Source organism: Falco biarmicus, chromosome Z, assembly GCF_023638135.1.
Source record: "Falco biarmicus isolate bFalBia1 chromosome Z, bFalBia1.pri, whole genome shotgun sequence".
Lineage (NCBI taxonomy): Eukaryota > Metazoa > Chordata > Aves > Falconiformes > Falconidae > Falco > Falco biarmicus.
Genome location: NC_079311.1, coordinates 284,510 through 302,141, shown reverse-complemented (window position 1 = coordinate 302,141; position 17,632 = coordinate 284,510). Strand labels below are relative to the sequence as shown.

Genomic DNA, 17,632 nt, shown 5'->3' with positions numbered 1-17,632 from the left:
CAAAAGATTTCCAGGAAATATCAGACTTCCCATAGGTCCCAATGGTCAACTACAGCTTCTATCCCCTTCTTTCCCCCTCCAGAAACATCCATCGTCTATACCTATTAACCATAAAACATGATATCCCATCATCTTTTGTTTTTAAAAAAGTGGGGGAAACCAGCAGAGTCAACACTTGAAAGAGTCTCTAAAATAAGTAGAAACTTTACACTTATTTAAAATTGCCCAAACGTAATTCCATTCCCTGTCATTCAAAATAACTCTTCCAACAGGAACACAAATATGCTGCTAACCTGTGAACTAAAAATGAGCCACTGTCATGGCAGTTGACTCATTCTACAGTAATATCTTCTAAAAAGGAGCACAATTTTGAAACACAGCTACTTTAGCAACAAATCTCAGTAATGAGCGGAGAAGCAGATAAAAAGTTCCATGCTACCAAACAGCCAGAGCAACCTCAAAAGCGTTTCTGGGTCTCCAAGACCAGGAAAGATGGACTGAGTCAGCTACTAGTAAGCAATAAGTTACTGCATTTTTTCCGCATCACCTCACACTGCATTGTGCCCTGGGAAGCAAAGACACCATTCCGAAAAGCAAACCCCCACCTGCCTCCTGCTCAACTCATGCCTAAGACAGGCTTCAGGGGGTGACCTTGGGCAAGGCCAACTTCATAGAGTTGTTCCGAGTGATGGTGGCGTTACTCCCCTCTCTTCCGAGAGGGAATGCATCTGTCGGAGCCCGACGATGCTGCCACGGCCTCAAGCTGCAGCCAGGCCTGTGCTGGGCCTTCACTGCTCTCAGCCCTGACCCTCACCCATGGACGTGACGTCCCAGTAGGACTGCAGACCTGCCCATCCCTATGGACCGGCCTGGTGACCTGCACTCTTGGCACACTCTGCTTACTGTCCCCAGAACTGTCCCCAGAACTCTTCTGCTCTTCTTGGTGAGGGCCTGTGGGGCTGATCCCTGGCCTGTGTGGTCACAGACCCTGCCAGCCTTGCTGTGGCTCTTGCTTTGCCCTACCTCTGCAGGACAGCCTGCCCTTGACATGCCCTCGCAGATACTGCTGTGTACGTAACACTTCCACCTTTACCCTTAAGAACTACATCAGTATTACAGTCGCCTACTACTGTGGCCATAGAAGGAACGTCAAAAACCAGTCAAATCAATTCAGAAATACAGCCAAGAAAACAAAAGTCAAAATCAACAACATGAAAAGAAGTATGAAGAAAGAACAGAGGTTCCAAAAGAAAAACCACCACCACCAAAATAACCCAAACAAAGCAAAGCTCACCTTTGTTCTTAATCTGTCAGCTTCATTGACCATTTCAGAACACCTGTTCTTCATTTCTCCCTGCAAATTAAGCTGGGACAGTCCCCCTCTCTCCTCATACACCCTTAGTTTCTTCGTAGCTCTGCTCAGCAGCCTCTTCAACCTGCACAGCAAATTAGTCACAAAAACAATGAAGCAAAGGAACAAAACTGGACTTTTTCACATACTCTCATATAAACAGCACAGACACCGCTTGCTTCATCTTTAATGTGCTTGACACACCAGGAATTACCAGGAAAAACCAGTATTCCTGTGCCACATACACTTGGAGAGTCCAGATTTCACCTGAAAAGAGGAATGAAAGACTCCCTTCTTCCCAGGAGAACCGCAGGGCAACCTGCACCTGCAGTTGTTTTGGCAGCTATTGAAAACTAGGGGCTGATGTACAGAAGTACCTTGCAAGAACTAGCACGAGGCCGGCATCTGCTCACAGTTAGGTACACCTATTCTTTTACATTACAGTTCAATAAAGCATGACTTCTACTCAGGGATACCTCTTCACCACGCTAAAAAGCCATACCTCTTACAGTCTTTCTGCAGATCGAGGTTTCTTTTCATTTCTTGGTCCAGACATAGTTCAACTGGGTGTTTCAACTCTACCAGCTTCTTCACTTCCTTTCTTTCACTCTCGCACTTTCAAAAGAGAAAAGAAAGATGTATCACACAGAGCACAGGAAAAATACCTACGTACAGTCTGTGCATCTAGCGTTCTCCACAGAGAAGCTGCTGCACGTCTCTATCCGTTAGCCACGTTCCACAGAATGGCATGGGACAGAATTCCTGAGGATATTCCATCACTTCAGGTTTCACATCAAACAGACCAATACGTAACTACAGAAACAGATGCCCTCGCTGAAGCAAAGGCCATCCTCTTCTAGACAAAAAGGTGGAAAAGATGATGGAGAACACTTTTGGCAGTGTTCATCTTTTCATCTGCTCACAGTAGGGATTACGTAGGAATGCACTTCATGGGACAACACTGACCCATCTAAAGCTTTCATGGGATCTTCCACCAACCAGCAGGCAGGGGCTTCTGGAGGAATCTGGCCTTTTGGAGTTCTTCAACATTTTATGAACTAAGTAAGAAGAATCACCTTTCTTGATCAAAGCTTAGACTTGGATACCTTTTTTCTGTTCTCTGCTTAGACCTGAGGACTAATATCCCGTTTGCCAAAACCTTCCACAATTCTGAGAGAAACATAACAAACCAGAACAAATCAGTATTCTTTGGTCCCATGCACATAACATACCAGGTACACTGTAGAAACAAAATAATTTCAAGAACGGACAAACTTTAAATTGTTCTTTCTAAGCATATCCTTTACCTCTCTTTCTACTTTGTCAGTCTCATATTTGAAGACTTGTTCCCTTAAATCAGTACACTTGGCATTTAAATCCTTGTTTTGCTCTTCTATGAGATAAACTTGCTTTTCTCTATCAGCTCTGAGTTTCTTCAGAGTATCATTAAACCGATCCTGCACATCATTCGCTACTTCTTCTTTCATGATCCTCCTGCTCTGTGTATCTTCCAGCTGCTGACGCAGTAAAAGGTTTTCACTCTGGAGCTGGGCCAATCGCTCCTGCAAGGACTCCTGTTTTATTACAAGTTTGCTTACTGGATCTTTCTCAAGTTCTTGAGCACGATCACATTCCTTTGCCTGACGCTGGGCTTGACTTAATTCTTTTTGTGTCATTTCTACAAGCAAAGTTTTTTCTCTGAGGGTTTGCTCCAACTGGTGAAGCTCATTTTCTAGCCTATTAGCTTTGCTTTCAGCTTTACACAGCTGCAGAGACAAGCTCTTGTTGGTTTCTTGCGTGTCGGAGAGGTCATGATGGAGCTTGTCTTGCAAGCGATGCCATTCATCACGTTCTCTGTGAAATCTTTGTTCAGCATCCTTTTCTGATGACCGATGACGTTCAAGTTCTTGAACAGCAGCATTCAGGTGGGAATGAAATGATTCGATTTCTGTCTCTAGTCTGTCTTTACTTTCGTTTGTCTGCTCAAGTTTGGAAGTCAGCACTGCAGATTCTGTCTTTAGTAAGTCCAGCTCTGTATCGTACTGAAGAACCGTTTGTGTTAATGCTTCCTTGTTCAGTTTAAGTTCCTTTTTGAGATCTTCATTTTTTTCTTTCAAGGTCTCATTTTCCTCTAAAGATTTTCCTTCTTCCTCCTGGTGTCTAAGTCTTACTTGATTGATTTCTAGCCTTAGCACAGCAATCTCATCTTGTAGTAACTGATTCTTGTACAACAGATCCTTTTCTCTCTCAGTGTTGGATTCCTGAATGACAGGGAACATGAATAAATAGCCAATTGGGAAATGACTCTACAAAAAAACTTCAGCAATAAACTGCATTTTAACATTTCTAATACTGAAGCATGACTTCAAAGATGAAGTTTCAGGCAATAAGCTACTCTGTGAACCCACGCACATGTACAATGTACGTACACAACGGAAGTGCAACATCTCCTTAAAACCTAAGTGAACATCCCAAATACACAATACCCCCTTAAACCAACAACCAAATAATAAAATTATTTAAAATATCTCAAGTGTAAAGCTTTAAAATGACAGTGCTTCCTTGTATGTGCATGCCTTTATAATATTGCCTTTAAGGTTGAATTAGTTGTGCTACAGATCTGATAAAAAAAAGGCTAGAAAGGGTATTTTCCTTCTCAAATGTCTTCTGAACACTTACCCTTTTGTGTTACTGGAAGTTAGCTATAAAACTCAATCACCCCCAGAATGCAACAGTCCTGTATATTTCCTCTTTATTATATGTATAACTTTTTTCCACCTAAACACATTCACCCTACATTTATTGGGCAGCACAGCCAAGAGCAAACAAGGCTTCCAAGCACCGCATATTCTTAGGAAATTCGGTAAACTCTTTTCAAGATCTTTTTTAATACAGTGTTTATGGTTGCTTTTTCTCCTCCAATTACTCTAACTCCTACAGAGAGTTGAATTCATTGCTGATAGTCGATCATAAAATTTCAGTATGTGGAGGTGGAAAAGAAAGGCATACTTGAAGTAAGTAAGTTCAATAAGGGAATAACTAATTTAAAAAAAAAAGTAATGGAAACACAAACACTGCCAAACAACTTTCTTCCTGGTCAACCTTGACATAGGTAGCTAGGTGTTTCATTGCTAGAAACCCTAAAAAGTGATAATAAAATGTCTGTGAAATGACAAATAACAGATAGGTTAAGAAACGGGGTAAATAGTGTGTTCTATTAGTTTCGGACTTGCACGAGTAATTCAGGTACATAAAGGAGTGATGCTGCTTTCCAGAACTTTTAAAGACATAAGAGTAAACAGGAAAGGTATTTACACAGTTAAGTTACACTGGTAAACTGTAAATAAACCGTCAAGAAACAGGAAAAGTTATATAAGATTTATTATGACTTTAAAACAAATATGGTGAAATCTGACTTATTAGAAAAAAAATCTGCTTACCTCTGAATTTTTTCCTATAGATCTTCTTGTCTCTTCTTCTAGCTCCTTTTGTCTCCCAAGGTGGTTGTTCAAAATTCCTCCTTGAAGGGCTCTGGCACTCTTTTCCTGAGAGCGCTGTGTCTGTGTTTCATCATGTTCCTCTTCAACCTACAGTAACACAACTGCTTGCATCTCGAGAAAAATCAGAGCTAGCAATACATCTTCCCACTCTCCCCAGAACACTTGAAAATATTTTTGATTCCCCACAGCTATGATAATCCACCTATAAAGAATAAGTTTTAATTTTCTTCTGAAAGTTTGAGAAGAAGAAATACAGGATGTTTTGTAGTAATTTAGAAAAAAGTCAGGCTTTGCCTGAAATACAAATGAAACCTAAATTCTGAAAAAGGAAAAAAGGAATAATAAACTGCAAAGCAAAAAAAAAAAAAAAGAACAGACCAATTGTGATCCAACTGTTCTCTACTGCCCTCAAAATTTGGCAATAGTTATCCAATGCCTCTTCCATGAACAAAGCACCTCCTTCTCTAGGCATACTGCAATACAAGTGACAATAAGCAGAAAAGAAAGTGTTTAATTCATTATTTAATATACCTGTTTCAAGAGCTTTCTCAGTGTTCTTATCTCCATTTCTAAATTCCTTGAGTGTAACTCAAGTTTCTGTTTCTCCTCCATTTCTTTTCAACACTGATCTTCTTTCCTTTGGAGTTTTTCTCTCATTTTCTCACAGAGCACTTCTACTCTAAGTCTCTTTGCTTCTTGTTTCAAAGAACATCTGGGATTTAACAGAGTATTTGAGAAACAAAAGCACTGATATAAAAGTAGATGTTCCACATGATGAACTTGCAGAGACAACTCAAACAATAAAAAAAATGTTAAATGGTTTCAGATTCCCTATTTTTACTGTACTTTTCAACTTTTTAAAGAATTCTAACTTCATTCCACTGTCCATGGTATCAGTTGTACAAGATATGGAAATAAACCATTGATTGATTTACCATTTTTTTTAAGTTTACATAGAGAAATGCACACTAGTGTGTACACTTCTATAATAAAAAAATAAATCATCTTCATATTAAAGCCGTTTTGTCGAAAAAGGAGTTTGTTGTCTCATCAGATCAAAGCATCATAAACTTTTACTATGGTTAATACACATTTTCTTAGTATACTGAGCCTACATATTACAGATTCAGTGACTAGAAGTAATACTGGTGAATCAGCACGCCACTTATCTATGGCAGACCCAACAATTTTTCAGCAAGCCTTCTGTAAGGCTGCCCACAGACAGAACAAGCAGTTTCTGTTTACTCCAGAAGGATGTCAGTGTTCAAAACCAGATTCAGAAATGCATGGGGTTTAAGCTGGATACGATTAAAACCAGTTTTAAACCTCAGTGGATCTACCTCTGGGAGAAACTACAGCAATTTCATTTTGAAGCTGATTTATAAGGAAAGCCTTATGGAAGGTCAGCTTCTTTACCAACTGAAACAATCAGCAATGAACACTGACATGGTAAAAAACAGTCCATGGTGTGCCCACGGTACCCAAACAAGAAAGCAGCTTTGCCTTTGATCCTTATTTTGACTATTTTTTCCGATATACTTGCAATGATGAAGAAAAAAATAAAAACCAAGTATCAACGTAAGGAAAGAACTGCCAATTTGAAAGCCTGCTTTAGAAATTCTGCAAAACAAGAATCAACCACCACTAAAATTACTTGAAAGACTGACAAACATTTGTATTTGAATGGCGTATATTGCAAGGAAAAAGCTTTACATATAATTTCTAGTGTAATTTCATAAAAAGTGTAACTTTTGAAAGTATAAATTAACGCTGCTTGGAGAATTCATTTAGAAGGAAAATATTACTTCTTTATACTTGACAGATGCTTGAGGATTTTGAACACCTGCTGAAGTCAAACCCAGGCCAAGCTGGGACAGGCCTCGTCTTCCTCGTACTCCCCTCCCCCGCGCTGGGAGGCCCAACTCCCCCAGGCCCAACTCCCCCAGCCTCCCCTCACAGGGCTGGTGCTCCTGCCCCCGCGCCAGCCCGGCATCTCCCTGCCGACCTCACACGGACTGGGCAAGATCACTGGGGCTGGGGGGCCAAAAACCGGACCCCGGGCTTGAGACACAGCTCAGCAAGCCCTGAGGAGGGGTGGGCACTCACTGCCCCCAGTGCCCTGGCACTGCTGCCCCCCAGACAGCCCAGGCCGCTGCGGGCCGCCCCAGCTGCCAGCTCACGGTGGCTCCTGCTGAGCTCGCTCTCTGCCTGGGCCACCTGGCCGTGCTGGGCCAGCTCCCCAGCCACGCCATCCCACCGGGGATCACCACGAGGAGATCTCCCCTCCCAGGCCAGGGCTCTGCAGTTGTCCTTGCTCAACTGCCTACGGTGCCTGCTGGCCACCCCTGTCTGACGTGATGTCAACAGCGATGAGAAACCTCACACCTCCGGGTCTAGCTCAGGAGTGTGGGGAAAGGGGCAATCCCAAACTTGACCTTTCCAACAAACAAACAGGTAAGCAAACAAATGCTCTAAGCTCTGGTTTGACTTGCACTGGGTGAAGTTACCAGAAATCCTAGTATTACAGGCCAACAGAAGCTGCGAGGACAAAATGAAAAAACTGTAACAACCCGTATCTCAAATCTCTCTTATAAATCTGATTTCCCCATACACACTCTCTTGTTTTCTTCTCTTGCTAGAAAACAAAGTTAAAACAACATCCAGACATAGTACATGGAGCTGATATCCGGACATTTTCCCCCTCTCACATTATGTACTTCATAGCATAACTGGCCCATGGGATTCCAAAAACCCAAGCCCAAAAGACTGGAAACTTCTCATCCTGTTGCCTGCACCATCAGAGTCTTTTGGAATAAAACCACTGACAAGATAATACATTATCAGACCACAAGTTTACATACTTAAGGCTTTGGATATCACTTTTCCATTCTGCTTCTTGGTGAGCCAATATGGATTTCAAATCTTGAGTCTTCTCTGCTCTGAACCGTGACTCCCTCTTTTCATCTTCCAATTCCCTTACTTCGCGCAGGAGAGCTGTATACCGATTTGTCCCACGTTCTATTCTCTGTTCATATTCAAGAAGTATGTTTTGCAGTTTCAACAGAATAGCAGAACCTGTTTTGAGATAGAAAAGACACAAAGCTGCACAAATACTGCCCAACGTATAAGCTGTTCAATGCTTTGCTGCATTAGGTGCAGGTGGCAGGTCTCGGTAGTGGGAAGGTCCCTGTGAGAAGAAGCCAGGGGTCACCCCGTGCTGGACATGGACGGTTTCGATGGACCCACCGCAGGGCACAGCTGAGCCTCTCAGCCGTGCTGGCAGCTCCTCAGGAAAAACAAATGTAGGAAAGGGCGAAACGGGCAGAGAAGGGGAAAAGCATGTGAAAACCAGCCCCGCAAACTAACACCCAGGTCAGCAACTGCAGCCCCTGAGAGAACCATGCTGGAGCAGATACCCACAGCGCAGTGCTGCGGAGGACCCCGTGCCAGAGCAGGCGGATCTTTCCCGAAGGACCTGCGACCCATGGAGGGCCCAGGCTGGAGGAGATTTTCCCCGAAGGACTGCAGCCTGGGGGAGGACTCACACTGGAGCAGGGAAAAGGGACGAGGAAGGAGCAGCAGAGAGAAACTGCTACGTCCCGACTGCAGACCGCAGCCTCCCCGCGCTGCCTGGGGAGGTGGCAGGGAAGGAGCGCAGCAGAGCTTGAGCAGGGGGGGTGCCGACATGTCCTTTTCGGTTTTTGGGTCTTTGTTTCTCACTATCCAAATGTATTTTAATCGGTGGAGTCTGTTTTGCCAGTGACAGTCACTGGGAAGTGACAGCCCTGCCTTCACACTGACCCACAAGCTTTTTCACCCCGTTTTGTCAAGGAGGGGCAGTGGCAGCACTGGGGGGGGAGTTTGGCCTTCAGCCAAGGTTAACACTTGCCTAATGAAATTTTAGCATAGTTTAAGAGCCCTAGTAAGTGATGCTTATGTTTATATAATGCCATGTGCATATATGCAAGCATCTTGATTCCTGTTATACATTTATTTATTTATTATTTTTAAGCAAAGCCATTATTTTGCTGTACTCTTTGTCATTAGCTGTTGAGGGGTGTGCTGGTTGTGGCTGGGATAGTGTTAATTTTCTTCGCAGTCGCTGGTACGGGGCCATGTTTTGCAGTTGGGCCGCAAACAGGGTTGGTAGCACGGGGATGTGTTCGTTACGGCCCAGCAGCGCTCACACAGAGCCCAGGCCTTTTCTGCTCCTCACCCCACCCCACCAGCGAGCAGGCTGGGGGTACGCAAGGAGCCGGGCCGGGACACGGCTGGGACAGCTGACCCAAGGGATGTGCCATGCCACGCGGCATCATGCTCAGCATATAAAGCTGGGGGAGGACAAAGGAAGGGAGGGACATCCAGAGTGACGGCATTTTGTCTTCCCAAGTATTTGTTATGCGTGACGGAGCCCTGCTGTCCTGGAGATGGCTGAACACCCGCCTGCCCATGGCATGTGCTGGATGAATTCCTTGCTTTGCTTTGCTTGCGTGCATGGCTTTTGCTTTTGCTATTAAACTGTCCTCATGCCGACCCATGAGTTTTCTCACTTTTCCCTTTCCGATGCTCTCCCCCACCCCACTGGGGTGGAACAAGTGAGTGGCTGTGTGGTGCTTCGGTGTTTAGGTGTGGCTGGGCTTAAACCACATCAAGGGGATATAAAGAAGAAAAAGCTCTTGCTGACTTTTGATGACCCCATTAGAAGGAGCTGAACTGTACTTTGCAAGAAGCTGCTTCTCCAGCTCTGACTAGACAGAGAACGAATGATAACATAAGGCACATTGGCTGGTAATGCAGGCAACATCTCAGGTTAGGTGACAGTTTCACAGCTTTTGAGGGAGATCTCTAATCATAAAGAGATACTATATCAAAATACGAAACTAAAATACTTAGGAGTGCATACAAAGAAACCATGTTTTAAGGGGAACTTGTAACAGCTGAAGATGGTGACTTGAAAACATACCTGTATGATCCACACAAAGCTCTTCTAACCGCAGCATAGCCTCCTTGTAGGTTGAAGTTCATAATTCCACATCCTCTGAAGTTGGGTCAGATGAGTGAGTTAAACCAGGGTCATCAGTTACTTCCATTGGTATGCTGACCTACAAAAAATACAGTACTTTCTGTAATTCCACTGTCTAGGATTACAGACCATTACAAATGCATGAATGATTCATTCTCTCCTTCACAGCCCACAGATTTGGCTCAAATACAATGAAGCTGCATACCAGCAGCAATTTGCACATCTGGTCGATCACTACATAAACACTGCTCCCATCTAAGTGATTAAAAGTTGATAGAAACTGTTTATCAAGAACTTAGTTTTACAGTACCTTGTTCTTTTCACTCCCAGTTGTTGCTGCAGGTCTAGAAAACAGAAATATATTTCAGTACTGGAATGCTTACATTGCAGTATGAATAATACCTGAAGTTCGTTTGAAAACTTCATTTCAGAAGTGAATTAAAGGAAAATCTAGTATAGTAACTTCGCTAGATATAGTTCAAGACTGAAACAATTATTGTGTACTGTTATGTCTATTGGAAGGCTAATTTTTCCGCAAGATATTAAGCAAATAGTTGAAATAACTGTTCTCTCAACTTCACACAAAGTGACAGAAATCTTACAGCTACAGACATGTAGCTATACGGTTACGTGCATTCCCTGTTTAACACCAGGGGTTTAGCTCTCTTCAGTACCGAGAATCCTTCTCCTACAGGTCAAAGAACTGTAATTTTGGATTCTCTGGTGTCCTGGGTCTGGCTTATTTTCTTTGCAGCAGCCCACACAGGGCTGTGTGTTAGATTTCTGACCAAAACAGTGTTGATAACACACCACATTTTTAGCTAGTGCTGAACAGTGTCAACAACTTCTCTTTCTCACTTTGCCACAACCCACACAAGTAAAGTTCAGGGTGGGCAAGAAGTCAGGAGGGTACGCAGCTGCAAGAGAAAAGGTGGAGCGGGGTGCAGGGCAAAAAATCCCGAGATACCTGCAGTGAAAGAGTGATGTTGCTTTTCTGTAAGTCTCTCCTCGCCCTTTTTAAACACATAAAATACTTCTATGCCTGTGCACACGCTCATGTAATTAATCAGAATTTGTGCACGTGACCTTATGGGTAACTTGGCCAGCATGTTCAAGGCACTCTAAACAAAAGGGAAGTTTTTGTCAACACAAAGTGCACCAGGTAGTGTGGCCACAAGAAAGAACAAGCATCTTCATATGCATCAGGTTTACAAAAAACCTCAACACACAACAAAAACCCAAACTTGCCTCTAGCTCTTAGGTCAATTTGCATCATTAAGTAAGTTTTATTTTCAACATTCCTTATATGCATACCTTCCTTCGTCCTCAGGTGTTTCACTGGAAGTGCTATCATCCAGTACTTGACCATGATTGCCACTGGAAGAGCTCATCTGCTGATGAGCCTTCTGCTTTGAAGGCTGCCTTCTACTTTTCTTTGCAACTTTGGCATTCAGGGCAATTTTACTGCATTAAACAGAAAGGGGAAAAAAAAATCACCAAGTGAGTAGGCTTACAAAAAATATTTCTGTGAAACAGACATACTTAAGATGATGTCCAGAAATGACTGAGACAAAAAATATCTACTATAAAATGACAGACTTGACTGCAAAGATCGTGGAAGATACCCAAGTACTTAAAAAACCTGCCCCTAGGAGTGAGGGGGACATCTGGAATCTGAGCTAGACGCAGGTTAAGCTGGAATACCTATAGTATCCGTGTTACAGAAAATCTAGAGCAGAGACTCCTTTGAAGGACAGACAGGAAAAAACTCCTGCTTAGGTTTACATAAAAATATGTGAGCCTCCTTTAGACTTTTGAGATTGGTTTGGTAATATCATCTTCTCCTGACAAAGGGCATATTAACTTAACGAAAAGGAAAACACCAACTGCACGGAGATCACTAAAATCACCTAGAAAAGGGAGTAGCAGCAAACCCCAAGTTCCTACTTTTCTTTTCTAGGTGGCCATTTCCTACAAAAATAACTGCTTTTTCCAGTCTTCAGTTCTGGTTGTGAAGATGCATTTTGCCGCAGTATTGACAAAGAAATCACAGGAATTGGGGTGGGGTTTTTATTTTTTTTTCCTTTTCTTTTTTTAGAGCAGGCAATAAATTTGAATATTGTGAGCATCATGTTTTCTAAAAAGACATTTTCTTCACTTTTTGAGAAGCAGTGGACTACTCACTATGGCTTTCACCACTGAGGAAACTACTTCAACTACTACAATATTAGAAAACCTAAGACACTTACATAGTACTACAAATAAGAATTAGAGATTATTTCCTTAGCTTACCCTTTCATTGGCATTTTAATCAATTTTGAGCTCTCCCCAGATGAAAAATTCTTTTTGCCTTTTTCTTCTATAGTGTTTTCATTCTCCATTTTCAAACAGTCATTCTTCCTTACAGTAATCTTTTGTTTCATTTGCCGATTAGTGATGTTGTGTGATGGTATATTTAATTTACCAAGACATTCCTGTTTTGCCACCGCCTGCACTTTTGAAATTCTTCGTTTGCTTTTTTCCTTCTCAACCTATAAAAGAAAGTTAAGCTTCATGTATTTCTTAGTATTTCTAAAAGACAGAAACACCACATCCAAGATTGATTAATTCAGGGTTTACCCCTGAAATAATATAAAATTAGAGAAGCATTTTCACAAAATTACACTACAAAGCGTATTATGTCATTGAAAGTACTTTGAATTCACTCATGATTAAAGATAACAAGAATATGGCCCTTAGAAAGAAAACAATAGTGTATCTTAAAACATGAGAACAACAAAAAAGTGAAAGCACTACTGATGGACAAAGAGTTAGGAGGACTGCAGAATGTCAGTTGTAACACCACCAGAAAAGAATATCAAGTGGAACTGTGCTGGGCTACTGCTCCCTGAACAAGGGGAGCAAAGAAAAAAAAAAGATCCCAAACCCACAAACACAAATGGTTTCACAGAGAAGAGGAATTTTAGTGAAAGGCAATGAAGACACACCACGCTGATACCACAGCACATGAATTATTAGTCAAGACCCTGTTCAGAAGCTATTTTCATTGTTTGATTCAGAATCAGAACCGACAGAACTGTATGGATTTCTTTTTAAGGCAATGTAGTGGTAACTCCTTGCACTGGAATCAAGTGCCACCTACTGTTAAACTGGAGCAATAATGCATTCCGTTTTCCAAAAATGGGGAAAAAGACAACTCTCCACTGCTCTCTTTGTTCACAAGTAATGTATTTCCATTAAAACAAAACCCAATTTGTAGGAAGCATCTTCCTTTAATGATGAATAGCTAAAGTGAACTGGACCATTGACCTGGAGCGAGATTAAAGAATAAAGAGTAGCAGGTGAACCTTCTTTTGGCAGCTGTACCTTCTCTTTCTCCAAAGCCAGGAATACTATTTGCAGCATTCCTACCTTACCCTTAAATCTTCCCGTATCTTGTTTTAGCTCTTCATCAAGATTCCTTTTCAGCACGACGTATGATTGCTGAGCATTTGCAAAAAGACTTTCCATTTCTGCTTCTCCTATTTTGTTTTCAATAAAGCAGTCCCTGGGAAAATCATCACTAAATCCAGAGTCTTTTCCAAGTTCCCTCTCTGTTACAAAAAGTGCATTTTCACCACGTGGAGAAACTGTCTTATTGTAGGAATAATATTAGAAATGTCATCCAAAAGACTGGGTTTTAAGCTGTATCTCAGGGAGTATTCAGGACCTCCCACTACGTTTCTACTGCTTCCATCTGCTAGAGGCACCTTCGTATCATCCATATTATACGTGCAATCTTCTTCATCTGTACTCCAGGTATCTTCCATGTTTGCATTTCAGTTATCTTGATCAGAAAGGACACCAAGACTTGGATTACTGTTTCCATTTTGGGTACTTTTCCACCTAGCATAAGTTTAATGTCTCCAAATTCACCTTTACTTTCTAAGCTGTTACTTAATTCTATTGCATGAGATGAAACAACATGAGAACTCTTCAGCTCAGCACTGAAGCCATCTTCTGACATTTCTTCCACAAGGGAAGTAGTTTTCCCAGTTTCATTAATTTCACCAAGCAGCTGCTTTAGCTCTGCTGTAACATTTTAAAACTTGTTTTCAATTCCCTCTTCTCATTTTCAACCCACATTCTTGCATCTCTTTCTTTCCAAGGTTTTGGACTTAGAACTGCTTGTCAGCACTGTGCAATTCCTCATTTTCTGCTGTGGAATTTCTGATGTGAAATTTCTGCCTTATCAGTGTGATTTTCATGTGCTGTTTTTTCTATCAAGTTGATAGTTTCTAAAATACATTTATCCTTAAGTAAACAGGTACAGACAGAAAGATTATCAAGAAAAAAAAAATTACAGTTGATGTATGCAATTTCTGTTGCAAACTCATCCTATAATAGAAATAAGGCATTTTGAAAGCCATTTTTATAAGAAAAATCAAGGGACACTAAATGAAAGGTTCACTGCACACCATCTTCTTAACAAGAGAAGGACTCAGAGACAGCAGTTTCTTGGGTTAGGTTTGCCTAGGCATTAGGGTTGCTTTTACCTTTTAGCCTGCTGGCTTTCTGTAACTGCCGGGGCTTGTCACAGAGCATGTTTATTTTTCATGTTTTATTGCTTTAATACCGTTTTTCATTAAAACTGCCAACATTTTTCTCACCCACCCTCCTCCCTCCATCGCGCTCTACCGTCTGGCATTGCACAGTCCCCGGCCACCTAAGCTAACCCAACGGGAATGAACATGACAAGCTTCTTACCGTTCACCACACAAAGAACTGGCTAAGGGAGGATTATTTCTTCACCCAAGCTTCAGAAATAATAAATTCCACTCCAAGGTGCAAAGGAAAGGATTTATTAGGGAAACCTGCCTGCTCCTGCCCTCATCCCAGGAATCAGGAACCCAAGCTTGCAGGAAAACCGCACCATGCCTTAACCCTACCCAGCCCCCTCAAGCCCCTGTCCCCACGCTGTTTCTCAACAGCTCCGACTGCTTCTGCCCCGTGTCACAGTCCTGCCCACACGCTCCCTCCCCACACGCCTCCTCGGCTCGTGGTGCCTTCTGAACAGGGCCTGCAGCCTTGGTGTCCCAGCGGGCTGAGACCGTCACGCTCCTCGTGCTCCTCTCGTCAGCCAGGCCCTGTTCTCCCGCGGCAAAGACCCCTCCGCTCACAAGAGGGAAGGAGCACCTCAGCCAGACACCACCTGTCTCACCCTCCCCCTTCCCAAGCTCACTGGCCAACTACTACCACCTTGCAACAGGCTTAAGTCCTGCGCTTTGCCTGCTAGAATTAGGCACGTCCCTCTCTCGTGATGCCCGGCTGTGGGGTGGAAATCATTTGCTACGCTGTCCGTTCGGGTGTTCCAGAGGACGCCAGACCCCGCTGTGCAGCCCTGCCCCGCACGCCCAACACAAGCAGGACGCCTGCCTTATTCCCCTCTAGGATACCCTCTGAGAAACCCTTTTCAAACAATTCACTTGGCCAAACAAGAGTGTATTTTGCAGAGACTGGGGAAGCCTCAGAAAGGTCACCACATTTCAAGGTGTTCTCTTTGATCTTTGGCTTACAAAGAGGAAGACCGGCATGTTTCATCAAACAGATCAGCATATTATAGACAAATCTCCCTCTTCACTTGAATGTGCATTTTGCACAGGCAAAAAAACCCCCACATGTGGCCACACATTTGTTTCTCAGCAGTGCACAAGAGGAAAGACACCCCTCAAAATTTAAGCAAACCAACTGAAAACAAATCAGTGTAACAGCAAGCATCCGACACAGTGACAAGGATTTTACCCCACCATAAGACGACTGTATCCAACTCTCCTTCAGACTGTAATGCAGCCTTCACCTACAGGACTCTCTCTTCAGCATTATTCACTGACTGGTAAGTTTTCTTTACCTTAGTGTATAATACAACTTACTGAATCAGACTGTAATCCAAAATATTTGGGCTTACATACCTGCACCCCATAATATTCAATGGCATCCTTCACGTCGTCTTTTTCAGCTGATGATGACATATGAAAGGTAGACCCCAAGTTCTCACCTGCAGTGAAAAACCACACATTTTTATAACCAGCACGACTTAATACTACTTATTTACACCTAGAGTGCATCTTGAATTATCCTACTTGTGACAAAAATCTTAACATAAAATAAATCCCCTCAAATTTGTGCACTCCGAGAGAAAATTATCATAATACAGATTTAAGATGCATCTGGGTGAATTCCTTTCTTCCAAGGCATTCTACTTTTTAATGTATAAGGGAAATTTGCTGAAAATCACTACATATGGTCACAAAGAGGCCATTCCTGTTTCTTAAACATGCACAACGTCTCTCATACGTAGATATACACCTCTGTATCTCTGACACACTGTGTGCCACACAGTATTCCTCCAGCAATTTCAGTTTCCCTATGTGTTGTGCACAGAAAATCATGAACAACAAAGTCACAGGCTTGAAATCTTGAAGACCCCAGCTTTATTCCTTGCACGACACAAATCTGTCTCTAGACATGGATCTAGACAGAGTATTTCAGTCAAACTGCTGCGCCTTCTGTTCCAGAAGACGTGGACGGGCCACTGAATGAAAGACAGGCTTGTGAAATGTGGAGAAATAACCCATGATCCGGATGTTTTTACTGTTGAAAACTGGATTCCATCCTTTCCTCTCTCAGAATTTCTACGTAATACTGGACAGGTCACAAACTCCTCGGAAGCAGTCACTCACTCAGTCTGGGCTCCCCATTATGGGGTGCCTACCTTGAATCTCTGTTATATCTGAGAACTGGACTCCAGATAGTTCCAGACACAATTTAGAAGCAGCAACTCATTGTATTGTTTGTGTGGAAGGCACACTGAACATTTTGAAGGAACAAGTATTCAGAAAGAAACAAGTCCCAGCAGGTCAAGTGTGGCATCTAAAAACAGAGATGGATTCTTTTCACCTCAATCACTTAATCTCCTTTCCTGCTCCATAATCCTATGGCTTCTACCTAATAGCCTTTCAATACACAAAGCTTCGCTGCTGGAGAGGAACACAACATTCTTCCCACAAGAAAAGCGAGCAAGACAGGAAGAACATAGATAAAATCATAAAAATACAAAAGGGTTCACTATTTATGAGTCACAGGGCCAACCTCACTCTTGGCATTTTCTCCTGTAGGTGACTCCTATTACAAACTTTCATTGCCTACGTGCTACTCCTAGAAGCCTCTCCACCCAAGCACAGCAGCGGGTGGTCAGTCGGTCAGACAGACGGGGCTGCTCCTACTCTGCTTCCATGAAGGTACGCTTACCAGATTTCTTCTGTCACTTCACCAATGTTCACTCAGGTCACAAACAGCAAAATGCAGGCAGCTTCCTGCCATATAATTTGATATGCGTCATCACCCCCATCACGTAACATGGGCACCACAATTTTGCTTAGAAGATAGACTTCAATATTTTGTGGATGCAGGAGAGCTGTGACACCTCTCCGGTCTGCACAACACAGACTGAATAAGCTTTTCTGCTCAACTGTATCTGCCTGAAAACTGGATAAAAGCAGACCTGCGAGCACCCAGGGTTTTGTACTGCCCTTCTAAGGATGCAAGTCACATTCTCTGTTCAGAGTACGTAGGTGCCTTCGTCTTTTGGATTCTGTTTCAGAGTGCAGTCACTTTCAAATTAGGCACCATGCTGCTAGAATGAAAAGCAACCCTAACTCCTGTTCAGCCTTGCCCATCACGGTCAACAGGAAAGATTTCAGCAGCAGCTATTTGAGTCTG

At 42.7% G+C, this 17,632-nt stretch overlaps 1 pseudogene; it reads right to left on the bottom strand.

Annotated features, from left to right (window-relative positions):
- Window positions 1-17,632, bottom strand: part of LOC130142681 (ankyrin repeat domain-containing protein 26-like) — a 52,901-nt pseudogene that overhangs the window by 12,407 nt on the left and 22,862 nt on the right.